Here is a 14,868-nt window from a genome sequence, read left to right as displayed (position 1 = left end):
TTGAAACTGAGAAGCTTTTGTAGGGCAAAGGATACAGTCAACAAAGCAAAGCGACAGCCTACAGAATGGGAAAAGATCTTCACCAATCCCACATCTGACAGAGGACTGATATCCAGAATATATAAGGAACTCAAGAAATTAGACATCAAAATGCCCAACAGTCCAATTAAGAAATGGGCTATAGAACTAAACAGAGAATTCTCAACAGAGGAAACTCAAATGGCTGAAAGACATTTAAGGAATTGCTCAACATCCCTAATCATCAGGGAAATGCAAATCAAAACAACTCTGAGATACCACCTTACGCCTGTCAGAATGGCTAAGATCAAAAACACTGAAGACACCTTATGCTGGAGAGGATGTGGAGCTAGGGGAACTCTCCTCCACTGCTGGTGGGAATGCAAGCTTGTACAACCACTTTGGAAATCAATATGGCGATTTCTTAGAAAATTGGGAATCCATCTCCCCCAAGATCCAGCTATACCACTCTTGGGCATATACCCAAGGAATGCTCAACCACACCACAAGAGCACTTGTTCAGCTATGTTCATATCAGCGTTGTTTGTAATAGCCAGAACATGGAAACAACCTAGATGCCCTTCAACTGAAGAATGGATAAACAAAATGTGGTACATATACACAATGGAATACTACTCAGCAGAGAAAAACAATGACATCATGAGGTTTGCAGACAAATGGATAGATCTAGAAAAAATCATCCTGAGTGAGGTATCCCAGACTCAGAAAGACAAACATGGTATGTACTCACTCATAACAGGATACTAGATGTGGAACAAGGATGACTGGACTGCTACTCACATCACCAGGCAGGCTACCTGGAAAACAGGACCCCAAGAAAGACACAGGGATCGCCCAACGACAGAGAAATGGAATGAGATCTACATGAACAGCCTGGACAGGAGTGGGGGTAGTGAAGGGCGAGGGTCGAGGGAAAGAGAGCTTGGGTGAGTGGGAGATCCCAGCTGGATCAAAAACAGAGAGGGAGAACAAGGAATAGGAGACCATGGTAAATGAAGACCACATGAGAATAGGAAGAAACAAAGTGCTAGAGAGGCCCACAGAAATCCACAAAGATACCCCCACAACAGACTGCTGGCAATGGTCGAGAGACAATCCGAACTGACCTACTCTGGTGATGGGATGGCCAAACACCCTAATTGTCGTGCTAGAAACCTCATCCAACTACTGATGGATCTGGAGGCAGAGATCCATGACTAGGCCCCAGGTGGATCTCTGGGAGTCCAATTAGCGAGAATGAGGAGGGTTTATATGAGAGAGAATTGTTGAGACCAAGGTCGGATAAAGCACAGAGACAAATAGCCAAACAAACGGAAACACATGAAATATGAACCAATGACTGAGGGGTCACCAACTGGATCAGGCCCTCTGAGTGGGTGAGACAGTTGATTGGCCTGATCTGTTTGGGAGGCATCCAGGCAGTGGGACCGGGTCCTGTGCTCATTGCATGAGATGGCTGTTTGAAACCTGGGGCCTATGCAGGGTCCCTTGGCTCAGCATGGGAGGAGGGGACTGGACCTACCTGGACTGAGTCCACCAGGTTGATCTCAGTCTGTGGGGAAGGCTTTGCCCTGGAGGAGATTGGAATGGGGGGCGGGCTGGGGGGAAGGTGAGGGGGGTGGGAGGGGGGAGAACAAGGGAATCTGTGGCTGATATGTAGAACTGAATTGTATTGCAAAATAAAAATTAAAAAAAATAAATAAATAAAAAAAATAAAAAAAAAAGGAGGTGTGGCCTTGCTGGAAGTTTGGCTTTGCTGAAGAGAGTGTGTTACTGAGGGTGGGTTTTTGAGGTCTCAGATGCTCAAGCTAGGCCAGTGTGTCACAATCTCTTCTTGCTGCCTGCAGATTAAGAGGTAGAACTCTCAGCTCCCTCTCCAGCACCACGTCAGCCTTTGTCCTACCATGCTTCCCACCATGACCATAATAGACTGAACCTCTGAACTGTAAGCCAGCCCCAATTAAATGCTTTCCTTTATAAGAGTTTCTGTGGTCATGGTGTCTCTTCACAGCAACAGAAACCCTAACTAAGACACATATATACAGATATATAAATGTTAACTAATATGCTTATGACATAAACATAGATGAACACACATGTTTATCTAGACCATCCTTATTTATTCCACTTCACATTTGTAGCATTTTCTCTCCAAAGTTAGAGTCCCAACTCCCAACACAGACAGATGGACTTGTTTGCACAGTTCTATGATACTTACAAAGCAGTTTTCAAATAGGATGTTTGTAACTCCAGTGCATACACACACACAGAGAGAGAGAGAGAGAGAGAGAGAGAGAGAGAGAGAGAGAGAGAGAGAGAGAGAGAGAGAGAGAGAGCAGGGTTGAGGGGATACAGTCACATGTGTTAATTATTTTCCCTTCTTCCTTCCACAAAAGGTAACAAACTTATGGTTTTTTTTACACTTTGTCCTATCCCCCGTAACATTTCCTAAACAGCTGCCATGCCAGTCCATTGGTATCTTATCTTCTCATTCTTTTTCATAACTGCATTTTACTTCATTGTGTATGTATAGTAGTTCATTCTATGTCCTATGATTCAATGTTTAAGCAGCTCCTAATATGTGCACAGAAATAATACCATGATAAACCTGTGTGCATATGTGTATCCATGCATTTCAGATGACTCTAGATAAATGCTTGGAACCATGCTTGCTGTACCAACAGGTGTATGCATATGAAACCTTATCAAACAGTCCCAACTTCTCTCTTTTGGCTTATACATTTTACATCTCTACCAACAAGGTAGAAAAATGCCTGTTTCCCCACAGTCTACAAACAGAATATTGTGAAGTTTTTCATTTTAAATATTTTATAATGAGGATTAATCATTGATCAGTGAAATATTTTTATTTATATGCTCATATGCTTTTTGTAGTCATTTTTCTTTTAATAATGTTGATGATATTCTTTCATCATAAAAAAGTTTTTTATATTTATACATAACATTTGTTAATTATTTATTAGCTCTGAATTTTAGGTTATAACTAGCCTTTTGAATTACTAGGTTGAAAATTATTTAAAAAATGCTTTCTTCCAGCACTTTTTATTTTATGCTTTTATTCATATTCATCAATTGTACAATACAATGGACTACATTTCGACCTGTGTAAATAATCTACTTTGATTATATTCATCCCCCATATCACTCATCAAGCCAGGCTCCTTTTCTCTTTACATATGTCTACTTCGTATGTCTACTTTTAATTTCCTCCCCCCCTCCCCCACCACCCAGCTTCCATGTATGAAAGAACACATGCATCCAAACCTTTTGGTGGGACTGGATCATTTCACTTAATATGATGATCCCCAACTTCATCAGTTTTCTTACAAACAACATTATTTTATTCTTCCTTATGGCCAAGTAAAATTCCACTGTGTACTTAGTAATATACCACATTTTCTTTATCCATGCATTTGTTGATGGATAAACACTTAGGCTAATTCCATAAGTTAACTATCATATATAGGACCACAATGAACACGAATATGCAGATATCTCCATGATACTGATGTTTTATTTTCTAAGGAACTTCCATAGTCCTTGGCACACAAGTCAGACTAACTTGCATTCCCACCATCAGTGACTCTGGTACCTTATCCTCCATGCTCACCAGCGTTTGTTGTTATTTTCTTGGTGACAGATGTTCTCACTGGGTGAAGCACAATTTAAATATGCCTCTAATTTGCATTTCCCTAATGACTAGACATGCTGGACATTTTTTCAGTTATTTAACCCCCCTGAACACAATTCATTCCTTTAAAAGAAAAAAAAATGAAATATAAGGCTGTGAGATTTGTTTTTAAACTGTACAGTGTCTTTTTTTTTTTTTTAATAGTAAGCACATCTAACCAAATGTTGTCTGTAGATAGTCCTGTCCTGGTGGTATTTTCAATAACCACTAACCCTGTCTGAGAGGGTCTGGGGTTGGAAATTAGCATGGAAATTTAAAGCAGGTTCTTGTTGATGCACAGTACAAATAGTTTATATGGGGTAGTAGTTGTATTAGTTAGGGTTTCTATTGCTGTGAAGAGATACCATGACCACAGCAACTCTTTTAAAGGAAAACATTTAATGAGGTGGCTTACATTTTCAGAAATTTAGTCTGTTATCATCATGGTGAGGCATGGTGGCATGCAGGCAGACATGGTGCTGGAGAAGGAGAAGGAGCTGAGAGTTCTACATCTTGATATGCAGGCAACAGGAAGTGGTCTGTCTCACTGGGTGTGACCTAAGCATATATGAGACCCCAAAGCCCACCCCCACAGTGACACACTTCCTCCAACAAGACCATATCTACTCCAACAAGTCCATACATCCTAATAGTGCCAATCCCTATGGGGGCCATTTTCTTTTAAACCACCACAGTAGTATTTTTGGTTTTGGTTTTGGTTTTCATCTTGATTATTTTTATGTAGCTTATAGGAAAATAATTATTGTTTTGTTAACTGAATACCACTCTGTAATAATTTGAAATATATATATATATATATATATATATATATATATATATATATAGCTGTTTTGTTGACATTCTGAATGCTTCTAAGTAAATATATTTTTTTTCTATAATGAGTACTGTTGTGCTTTTCATAAGTTTGAATTTTTTTCTCAAGGGGGAGCTAGTTTTTGGCTTTGCCCATTTTGGGTCGTATAAATTATTACAGTATTTTTCTTTGCACAGTGTTAGCTGGGGAAAAAGCTTTTGTCTACACACCCTGCATATTATGAAGAAGGTAATAAAAATTAAAACATTTTCATCCACAGTTGAAATTCCAAAATCATGATCAATTGAATTAGAGATTTCACATAATCCACTTGCAAAGCTAAGAATAATCAATTGTATCACACCATGGAATTATTGGAATCAAATAACCTGAAAGTCTGTGTTATGGAGTTCACGACCCCCTGGGAAAAGACCATAGGCTTGATCTGGATTATAATTAGTTAAATTTATGAAAGCTGCTGGTAGGACAACAATCTCTGAGCCAAATTAAAGTTTCCCATGGAAAGTGGAGTGAGGGAAGGTTTTGAAAGGCAAAACCACAAGAAGACCTTGAGTATCTGCACAAGCAAGCCAAGAGTTCTGCTCTGCCAAGGTTAGGTAGTCAAGACAATCTCAAAATAGTCACTGAATGTCTGCATAAGCAGATTACAGAAACCAAAAAGCAGTCATATCATAACAAGTGGACAGTCAGGGCTGTACATCTGGGGGTCATTGAGTCAGGATTACTGGGAACTTACCTTCCAGGGACTGGAGTCAGAGACAAATGCCCAGTAAGCACCGAGATGGTTGTCTAGCATAAAATGGAGTTTCTTTAGCCATCACACTGTTCCTGAAGGACTAATAGAAAAGTGTGTTCTAATGAGGACTCTGTATTCTTCAACTACCATTACTGCGTAACAGCAGTTACATTCTACAGTTCCCCTATTAAAGACCTGAGACCGTATCCCCAAAAGTGTGAGCCTGAAGTCCAAGCCAGCCATATGAAGCTTTTTGTCAACATTAGTCCCAGGAACAGCTATAACAATGCCAGCTATAATATCTTTGCCCATTTATCCAAATATGGATTGCTCAAGAAACTTGACAACTTAAAAGTATTTTCAATTAGTTGAGCCAGCTTTTATTAAATTATGCCACATTTAAAATTAAAATAAGGGTGTATTTTCCTATATTGTGAATTGTCCTTTACAAATCAGATGCAAGGAAAGAAAAACGTTGCATCTTAGTACCCTTGTCCAATTCATTTGGGTTTTTCTTTATAAAACCTGAACCCATTCATTAGAGTCATGTTAATCAGCTTAACACCTTAGGAAGCAATTTGAAATTTTGTAATTTTTTTGAGATTATCATTCTCTTAAAGTGCCAGTGTATTAAAATAGCACCATTGCTATTTTACATTTACATATTTTGTGATGGAGTAGTGTTGTTTATTATGTAATTGTGACTTCAGTTCTTTCCATTTGTGTTTGTTTATGTAATTTGAGGAGGAATACTGAACATGAGCCTGGGATGATACTAATAAACTAATAGTTGTAGAGGGTTTTGCTTTTTAAGTGTTTTCCCTAGTAAATTTCCATTTTGAATCTTACATCAAAGTCTTTGATCACTGAGTTGACGTTTCTACAGGATGAGAAACGTCTAGAGGTCTTCAGTCTTTCCAGCACCACTTGTTGAAAAGGTTGTCACTGTTTCCCAGTGTATCCTTTTCCCTCTTGTCAATAATCAGCTCATGATGCTGAAGCTTGTTCTCAATTTCCTAGTCTCCTCCTCTGGTCTTCATGCCTTTGGACCCAGTCTGTGCTGTTTTTGTTCAGATGGCTCTGTAGTATAGTTCCAAGTCGGGTGTTATGATAGTTATAGCATTCATCTTTGTGCTCAGTAATGCTTTGGATATTCAGTCTCTTGTGTTTCCATATGAATTTTAGGATTTTTCTATTTCTGTGAAGAATGTCATTTCAATTTTGGTAGGGACTGCTTTAAATCTGCTATCATTTTTTGCAATATGACCATTTTAACAATATTTTTCTGCCAAACTAAGACTATGGGAGGGTTTTCTTTTTTTGTTTGTTTGGTTTGGGTTTTGTTTTGTTTTGTTTTGTTTGCCATCTTCTAGTTTCTCAGTTTCTTTATTCGGTGCTTTATAGTTTTCATTGTAAAAGTCATTAGCATTTTGTTTTACTCCTTGGCATTTTCTTTGGTGAAGTTGTTGCAAACACAATTATTTTCCTGACTTCTTTTCCAATGAGTTTGTTGTGTATAGAGAAGCTACTGATTTCTTATATATTGACTTTGTATCCTGCTATTTTGTTGAAAGTATGTACCAGATCTCAGACACTTCTGGTAGAAGGATAGAATTGTAGCATCTGCAAACAGGGATAATTTGGCTTTTCAGTTTCCTATGTGCACCCATCATACTTCTCTCTTTTGCTCCAACTATAATTTCACACACTACATTAAACAAGAGTGATGTCAATAGATGAGCTTAGCTCATTTCTGATTTTAGGGGAAACACTTTCAGTCTTTTCTCAGTCAATACTAACATGGCTATTGGTCTACAGTCTCTAGTCCTAATTACCCTGAGGTCTGGTCCTTCTAGTCCCACTTTCTATAGGGCTTTAATTATAAAGGGATGTCAGTTTTTGTCGAGATTTTTCTGCATCAGTTGAATGGTTCTGTAGTTATCCTTGACTCTGTTTATATGCTGTATTATGCTCATCATTTCCTAGAATGAATACAACTTTATCATGATGTAGGATCTTTTCAATATGTTGAATTCAGTTTGCAAGTCTCTTATTCTTATTAAAAATCTTTCACATCTGTGTTCATCAAAGAAATTGGCCTTTAGCTGTCTTTTCCTCTTTTCTCATCTGGTTTTGGTATCAGGTGATAGTATCTTTGTAAAATGAGTTTGGAAATGTTTCCTCCCTATTTTTCTTGGAATAACCTCAGAAGTATTGTTTGTTTTTTAAAGGTCTGGGAGAATTCATCAGCAGATCTTTCTGCTCATGGACTTGGGGGCTGTTTTATTAGTTTTCAGTCTTATTGATCGTTATTGTTCTGTTCAGGGTTTTTTGCATCTTCCTAAGTCACTTATTGATAGATCTTATGTGTCTAGAAATACATTAATTTCTCCTAGTTTTCAAATTTTGAAAAGAATCCCGTTGATCTGTATTTCAGCGCTACCCTCTGTAATATCACCTTTTCATTGCTAATTTTATTGCTGTCTCTTCTTTCTTTTGGCTAGTTTTGTGAAAAGTCTGCCCATCTTATTTATTCTTTCAGAAAAGAACTCTTTGCTTCATTGACCTGTTACATTGTTCATTTAGTTTCTATTTCATTCATTTCAGCTTTGATCTTTTTTTCTCTGTTAATTTTGAGATGGGCTTGCTCTTGTCTTTCTAAGGATTTTAGCTGCATTGTCAGGTTTTTTATTTGGGAAATGATTTTTTACACTTACATATTTACTTGAGTAGAGGTGGCACATCTCATGGTATACATGTGGAAGTCAGCAGACAACTTGTAGAAATGGCTTCTTTTCTGCCATGCTACAGGTCCTGGGGATCAAACTCGGGTCTTCAGGCTTGCTGGCAGGTACCTTTGCCCACTGAGCCATCTCGAGTCCTCTGACTTATTACTGTAGGTATTCAGTTATAAACTGCCTTCCAAGAAGTACTTTCATCGCATCCCACAGGTTCTGATGTGTTTGTTTTCACTTTCATCTACATAAATATTTCTATTTTACAAACTATTTGGGAAGGAACTTTTTTCATATTTAGAGCTCTACTCCATTTGAAATTCCCGTGCATGAGATGAGGAGTGGAGTTTATCACTTTCCAAATGGCTAACCGGGCCCCATTTAGTACTCTTCACCACAGTAAATCTGAAACCTCACCTTTCCGAAATACTACACATTTTTAAATTATTCAAGTCCAGCTTTATTATCATGTTAAATTAGCTATCCACGTGCCATATGCTAGATGCTTGCAGGTTATTTCCATATTGAGAAGGAAGAGTCCTCCTGAAGCACTTCTGAGCAGTAATCCTGTAGCAATCTTCGTTAACTGTTCATCTTTCCATATGAATTATAAAATTGATTTGTAGTCTGCATCAACACAAAAAGCTCACTGGAATTCCTGTCAAATTGAATATTATGAATTATAGTTTGCGAGGCATGTTCATTTCACTGAGATGTTCTAACCAAGGAGGGAAGACACCTTTTCATCTGTTGACCTCTATGTTAATAATATATGTCATGTTTTGTCTGGGTTTTCTTATTGGCAAAGAACATTCTGTATTAATATTATTCCTAAATATTTTGTCTTAATCCAGTGTTCCCCAAATCGGAGTAACCAATCAATCGGGTGACATGACTCCCTTGTGAAAATTATGATCCAGTTGATAACGGTTATTGGGGTGCTGGGGTTACAGCTCACTGTGGAATTGTTGGCTTCAACCCCTAGCACTGCAAAAACTAAAAAGTCATTCTGAGCACTGGAGGTGTGAGGAGCCAGGCTTATTGAACTCTAGTTCAGGCATAGTGCTATAGAACATATTGTTCTGATGGTTTGTTTTCACTTTTCCAAAGTTCAGCAGAACCCCTTCCACAAAACCCTGGTGTTTATTCCATGTGGCTTCATGTTAATCCAATGAAAAGGTTTTGTATGCTTGCATCACCACTCTCGGGAAAAGTAGTTTCAGATTATCTGGTATAACAAAAAAGAAACACGAGCTCAGATTCTGTCTTTTGTGGGTTTTTTTTCTTTTTTAATTTATATATATATATATATAAAATGGTGAGTGATAAAAAAAAAAACTTGCAATTATGGAAAGGTCCTGAGGTACTGGGGCACTTTAAGAGTACACACTGCTCTTCCAGAGCACTCAGTCCAGTTCTCGACACTCACACCAGGCAGCTCACAACTGTTAGTAACTCCACTTCAGGGGATCCAGTGCCCTCTTCTGGCTTCCACAGGCACCTGCACCCATGTACATGTACACACACATACACACACAAACAATTAAAAATAAATCTTAGAAAACCAGAGCAGTGTGCAGGAGGGAGTGGGGGGGAGGATAACTAATACTGTAAAGACTTTTGAAAATATCATATGAAAACTTGCTCCTGGAGTAGCTTCCTAAGATATATACATACACATATAAAAGGGTTTAAGTGGCGTTACCCTATAGCAGGGTGACAATGCCTCCCAGATACCATTGGCTATCAAATAAAAAGTTCAGTGCCAAGTATGGGTTTCCTGGAGTTGTTGGTCTGTGAGGCAGCATAGATACCACCCCCTCCATATTACAGCTACTGCCATTTTTCTTGGCTATCAGAATTTGAGAGTCTGACCCTGTTGCTGAAGACCATCTACCTGTGTCACAGGACATGGGGAAATTCAACCGCTACTGATATGGAAGTTTCATCCCTACTGGATAGCTTTCATAGTGCATAGTTCTATGCACACTATCAGGGGAGAAAATCATCAATAGTCTTACCTAGGTATGAACCCTGCAAGCTACATAATGACTGGCCTGGCAAGATATGCTCACTCGTGCAAGTGTGGCATGAAGTTATGGAAAGAACCAAATACTTTCTGCTTGGACTTAAAGCCCACTCTACAAGATGGAACCCATGACTGGCACCATTAGCTGAGTCAAAAACATGTCACTGGCTGAATCATTGGCCCTACAGAAGAACCTAATACTATTAAGCTGATAGACACAGTAATAAACTTTTAGCCCCCTGATTTCTTATCTTCATACCTGTGTTATTAGTGCATTTCTCAACTCTCAGCAGAGAATCTTCTTTTTGCAGTAAATGGAAATTAATATAGAGACCCACATAAAAGGGGGCATAAAGAGTGTAAGAGTCGGGGGAGGATACATCTTGAGCAAAGCAGTGTGTGCCCGACATGACAGTACAGCTGCACATGTGAACTTGCAGCTATGAATGTACGCACAAGACTTTCACAAGACTAGCCTAAATCCAGCATGGCGGGGAAGGGGCTAAAGAAGCCCCACCCCATCTGAGAAGTTACTGGCAACTGCTGGCTGAGAAGGGGAGTCTTCAGGGGCGTGGGTCCTGGGAGGCTGCTCTTGTTCCAACAGATAGTCCCACACCCGTGCACATGCAAGCAGCCCTCAATGGACTCAATAGGTGTGGTGACTTGAACGAGAAGTGTACCCCACAATCTCGGGCATTTGAACACTTGGTCCCCATTTGATAGTGCTGTTTGGGAGGTTTGAGAGGTACGCTTTTGCTGGAGGAGAAAGTATGTTACAGGCGGGGGGAGGGGGGTGAGCTTTGAGAGTGAAAAGCCTCTTTACTGCGCTCTCTACTCCATGCTCACAATAAAGCGTGAGCCCTCGGCATCCTGTCCCAGTCACCATGCCTGTCCCTTACCATGCCTCCACTCCAGCATCATGAACTCATAACCCCTCTGGAGCCATAACTCAAGTCTCTCTTCCTCAAGTCCCCTTTGGCCGTGATGTTTTATCACAGCAACAGAAAGGAACTAGGACAGTGGTTATTAAATTTTCTTTTAAAAAGACAGAAACACATAAAGTTGGGGAAGAAAAGTTTGCTGGATAGGGGAGGGGCTGGGGGGAGGGAACGGGGTTGGATTTGATCAAAACACATTATACGCATTTATGAATATCAAATATTTTTAAAGAAAACTACTGAGCTAAATGGTTGATCCATATGCTAGTGTCCATTTCTCAAATGAAACTTTTGTAACTTTTGATGTGAGATGACTCCATACCACACACAGATACATGTACACACGTTACTTTCAGTTCAGACCATTAGAGATGCTGAGGCAAAGGGGCTTTGAGGTAAATGTGCTAAGGTGGCCTGGTCCCCAGGTATTCCTAGCCATCCCTGCTCAGGCTGATCAGCATATCACTGGGGTCTGGATATCTCCAGGTGCATAGTGGGGCCAGTAATACCCATTTACCATTCTTTCATCCATCCTCCCAAGACTCTGCCTCCCCCAAACTGAAATCCTTTTTGTTTCATTCTGGTGAACCCTCACCTGAGCCAGTAAAGCATCCAAGGCCTGGGGAGACTTATCCTATGGTAAATGTGTGCTATCAAAAGGACCAGACTGGGACCAATCCTAGAGTAGGTGTTGGTCAGAATTGGGGGCATTTGGACTCTGAAGATTTAGAAAAAAATGGACTAAAGAAGCATTGCCTTGAGCTAGATATGAAGGTGGGTGACCTCAGATCCTTAACTCCTGGCTGGAGGACTAAGGAAGTTTGTGACTGAAGGGTGTGACACCTTGAGCTAAATCACAGGCGTATGGGCACAGCTAAAAAAGAAGGGCCTTTGAGATGCAGAGACAGAATAAATACAAATGCCCGTCAGTCTGTGCTAGGGAGGCTGAATGTGTGGTGAGAAGCCCTCTCATGACGGACACCAGAGAACCTTCTGTATGGTCAGCTTTAAGACAACAATATTACTCACTTTAAACAGACAGAATCCAGAATAAATGTGCAGCGAAATCCTCCATGGCTCCCAAGCGATTCAATACCCGGAATCCTCTGCAGTAGATCACATGGCCCACATCTGGGTGTGCAGCTTTGTAGAGAACCAGTTTATTAAAGAAAAGTAAAGTACAGAGGACTGCGGTGTAACAAGCAGTCAGCTATCCATGAGTGGTGAGAAAATGCAACTGTCCTCCCTCCTCGTGAGAAGAGCGGAGCATTTACTAGTGTTCTCCGCCCTCTTCACCGCAGTGGAGAAGGGAGAGGAACGGTCAGGAAGACCCCTTACGGCAGGAGTTGATGGCTGGTCAACTTTTACAGATGTAGAGGGAATCGTGTTGTGTTGAATTGTTTTTGCTCTCCAAACCCAATTCGTGTATTAAAGCTCTGATGATGTGACTGTATTTGGAGACCGAACATTTAAAGAAGCCCAAAAATTTATAAGGTGTGGTCCTAATCCAATATGAAGTGTCCTAATAAGACTGGAAAGGCTGGACATGGTGGCACATACTTGTAACCCAGCACTGGGGAGTGCAGGTAAAAGAATCAGGTTCAAGGCCAGTCTTGGCTACATAGTGAGTTCAGGGCCTTCCTGGGCTACATGAGACCCTGTTTCAAAAGAATAATGAAGGTAGGAAGGTTTGGGATTTGGGGGAGAATGGGGAAAAGGAAGAGAAAGAACCAGGGGAACCCTAGCAAATACAGAATTTAGAACCAAGAGCGGGGTATTGTCATAACCTAAAAATGTCTTAGTAGCTCGGAACTGTGTAACATGTGGCAGCTAGACCTGTTTGAGATGCAGGTGTAAGGTGATCCTGATGAGGTCTCAGGAATCAGGCACACCTGATTACATTAATTAAATTTTGGTATTAAAACTGGTATCCTTGCTATATAGTGACAAGAAACTTGGCTGAACTGAATCCTAGTGTTTCACAGAATGGAGGGTTTATTGTTATGATTAAGGGTGCGCACTGTCACAGCACATATGTGGAGGTCAGAGGATAAATTTGTGGAGTTGGTTCTCTACTTCTATGTGGATTCCAGGAATCAAACTCAGATCCTCAGGCTTCTGTGGCAAATGCCTGTACCTGCTGAGTCATCTTGTTGGCCCCAAATGGAGGTATTTTAAGCAATGTAAGTACAAAATACTCACATGAGATTTCTACATGGATGACCAAACTATGGCCTTATTTGCCCTTGCTGCATGAGGACAGAGATAAATTGAGGGGATTGTTGAGAAAAAAAAAAAAAAAGATTATAACTTTAAAATTTGGAAAATTCTCCCCTTATTTATATAGTTTTTTTAAAAGTGTGTTTTGGAGGGAACAGTAAGTGGCTAGAAACCATTTCTAAAAGATTAGTGTGAGTGTGAGCCACAGAGTCCGTCAGCCATCTCACCCAGCACTCTCTAGCCTGGGTGGACAAGGAAAGAAACTAGGGCAAAACCAAGACAGCCTGTAGGGCTTCTGAGATTCTAAAGAAGATATTAGTGGGGCTCCAAGCCATGAGCATGTGTTCATCCTCAAGAAACAGGGAGAGTGTAGGGCGGTGGTGGTGCATGCCTTTAACCCCAGCACTTGGAGGCAGAGGCAGGCGGATCTCTGTGAGTTCCAGGACAGCCTGGTCTACAGAGTGAGTTCCAGGACAGGCAGGGCTACACAGAGAAACCCTGTCTCAAAAAACCAAAAAATTTTTAAAAAAAAATTAAAAAGGAAAAAGAAGAGCTTGGTATGGCAGCTCACACCCTTGGGGGAGGCAGAGGCAGGTGGATCTCTGTGAGTTTAAGGCCAGCCTGGTGTATATAGAAAGAAAGGAAGAAAGAAAGAAAGAAAGAAGAGAGAGAGAGAGAGAGAGAGAGAGAGAGAGAGAGAGAGAGAGAGAGAAGGAAGGAAGGAAGGAAGGAAGGAAGGAAGGAAGGAAGAAAGAAAGAAAGAAAGAAAGAAAGAAAGAAAGAAAGAAAGAAAGAAAGAAAGAAAAAGAAAGACAGACAGAAAGAAAGAAAGAAAGAAGGAAAGAAAGAAAGAAAGAAGGAAAGAGAGAGAGAAAGAAAGAAAGGAAGGAAGAGGGAGGGAGAAAGAGAGAGAGAGAGAGAGAGAGAGAGAGAGAGAGAGAGAGAGAGAGAGAGAGAGAGAAAGGGGGAAATGTGGTTCCAAATAAACTCATAAATCAGGATTACTACTAATCTGGAGTGAGGTCAAATGTGTCTCCTCAGTGTCCACGGCTCACACACCATTACTTGTCTTCCCTGTGAGCCAGGGGACAGAACACTGTGTCAAATATTATTCTTGAGACTTCAGGTCCCATAGAATTTGCCTTGCTAAATTTGTACCTGACACTGGGACCCGTCATTCCTCAGTTCTTTCCAATGTTTTCCTTTTGGAATAAGAATATCTAAACCTGTCTAGCCATTGGAATTTGGAAGCAAATTTCATGTTGGATTTCATAGGATTACAAATAGAAATATGGCTTACAGGTAAACTGGACTTAAAGCCCCACCCATACTTGATTTAGATATTTATATTAGAGATTTTCAATTTAGAGTTAATGCTGGAATGAGTTAAGGATTTGAGGTCTGGGGATGATGTGAATGTATTTTGTATGTCCAGATAACAACTCTGGTGCTGTGGAGAAAGCCAGCTGTTGACTGAATCATATTCCCCACAATGTAAATACTGATGCCTCACCTCTGATGTGATATGACTTGGAGCAGGACATTTAAAGAAGTTATCAAAGTTGAACAAGGTCCTCTGGTGTGGCCCTATCTGGGAGGAACAGGCACCAGGAAAGCCTGTGCAAAGGAGACCCAGCCTGTGGAA

This window comes from Peromyscus eremicus, chromosome 5 (genome assembly GCF_949786415.1).
Source record: "Peromyscus eremicus chromosome 5, PerEre_H2_v1, whole genome shotgun sequence".
NCBI lineage: Eukaryota > Metazoa > Chordata > Mammalia > Rodentia > Cricetidae > Peromyscus > Peromyscus eremicus.
This window is presented reverse-complemented; position numbering follows the sequence as displayed.